Here is a 1899-nt window from a genome sequence, read left to right as displayed (position 1 = left end):
TGTGTGTGTGTGTGTGTGTGTGTTGTGTGTGTGTGTGTGTGTTGTGTGTGTGTGTGTTGCTACTCCACGTGTCTGATCACTTCACCTGCGTACTCGGGTAAACAGATGGTGAGTGACTCCTGCCGATCTTCTCCTCAAACAGATGCCTTCTTGGTTGAGGAACAGGATGACGGAGGTGTCCGTGAAAGCCCACTTGTTGTTGGGCAGATGGAGTTCAAACAGCTCATGCTCACTCAATGCATACGGTTCTGTAGGGGAAGGACCGAACGGTTCGATTAATAGGACGCCGGGCCGGGTTGGCCGTAAACGTAAATGCTGAATGCTATAAACGAATGAAAATGCTAAGCATCCTGAGCCGGCTAGCACCGAGACGTTTTGAAAAGGAGGTGAGAGATTTGATGATAATAGGGGAACTCCCTCAACCCTTCCTCTGGAAATGAACTGACTCACTCAAAGCAGCCGATATCGCACCATTTTGGCCCACCCCCCTCCCTCCTCTACCTCCCTCTCACACCTTTCTTCTGCCAGAATTGAAACCTCATACCCCTTCTGCTCACCCTCTTCGTCCTCTGCAAAGCACCAGGTCCCATCGTCGCTGAGGGCCACACGAAAGATTATGTCCATTCAAAACACCCTCCATCCTCACCCCTTAACTCCTCGCTCCCTTCTCTCTCCTTCTGCACCTCTACCCCACCCTGCACCACAGTCCCAGACAGTGTGTTCAGCTCACCCAGGCTAACATCTGCACCTCTACCCCACCATGCACCACGGTCCCAGACAGTCAGTTTAGCTCACCCAGGCTAACATCTGCACCTCTATCCCACCATGCACCACGGTCCCAGACAGTCAGTTTAGCTCATTCAGGCTAACATCTGCACCTCTACCCCACCATGCACCACGGTCCCAGACAGTCAGTTTAGCTCACCCAGGCTAACTTCTGCACCTCTACCCCACCATGCACCACGGTCCCAGACAATCAGTTTAGCTCATTCAGGCTAACTTCTGCACCTGTAACCCACCATGGTCCTAGACAGCAGAGTTAGAAGTTTACACTGAGCAACTCAACTGAAATAACACACAGACCGACAGACAACATATGCCCCTGCCTGCATTAGCCCAGACAATGCAGTCGTCCCAGACATTTATAGGAAATAAACGTTGCTGAACATATCATCCGCATGAACAGACTTTGTCCTCACCACTTTGTAACTGGCAGCCTCAACTGATTGGCAAACGTACTGCAAATTAAGAAATCATGTGACGAAGCTAAATAAAAATAAAAATAAACTATACAATGAAACAAAGATAAATTATATAAAGAACGATAGTAAAAAGCTTTGGAGCACCTTAAATGAAATTTTGCGGGGAAAAAAGCCAAATCGGCGCCATCATTTATTGAATCAGAATCAGACGGCTCATTCATCACAAAACCCACTGATATGGCCAACTACTGTAATGACGTTTTCATCTACGTATGCGGATGACTCAACACTATACACGTCAGCTACTACAGCGACTGAAATGACTGCAGCACTTCACACTTTCAGAATGGGTGGCAAAGAAAAAGTTTGCCTTAAATATTTCCAAAATTAAAAGCATTGTATTTGGGACAAATCATTCACTAATCCCTAAACCTTCAACTAATTCTCGTAATGAACAATGTGGAAATTGAGCAAGTTGAGGAGACTAAACTGCTTGGAGTAACCCTGGATTGTAAACTCATGGTCAAAACATATTGATACAAAAGTAGCTAAGATGGGGAGAAGTCTGTCTATAATAAAGCGCAGCTCTACCTTCTTAACAACACTATCAACATGGCAGGTCCTACAGGCCCTAGTTTCTACCTTCTTAACAACACTATCAACAAGGCAGGTCCTACAGGCCCTAGTTTCTACCTTC

General features: G+C 46.5%; 1 pseudogene; it reads right to left on the bottom strand.

The window, feature by feature from the left end:
• The window catches only part of LOC112069070 (guanine nucleotide-binding protein G(i) subunit alpha-3-like), a 76665-nt pseudogene that overhangs the window by 8919 nt on the left and 65847 nt on the right, over nucleotides 1-1899 (bottom strand).

The sequence above is a fragment of the Salvelinus sp. IW2-2015 genome, unplaced genomic scaffold, assembly GCF_002910315.2.
Source record: "Salvelinus sp. IW2-2015 unplaced genomic scaffold, ASM291031v2 Un_scaffold890, whole genome shotgun sequence".
NCBI lineage: Eukaryota > Metazoa > Chordata > Actinopteri > Salmoniformes > Salmonidae > Salvelinus > Salvelinus sp. IW2-2015.
This window is presented reverse-complemented; position numbering and strand designations above follow the sequence as displayed.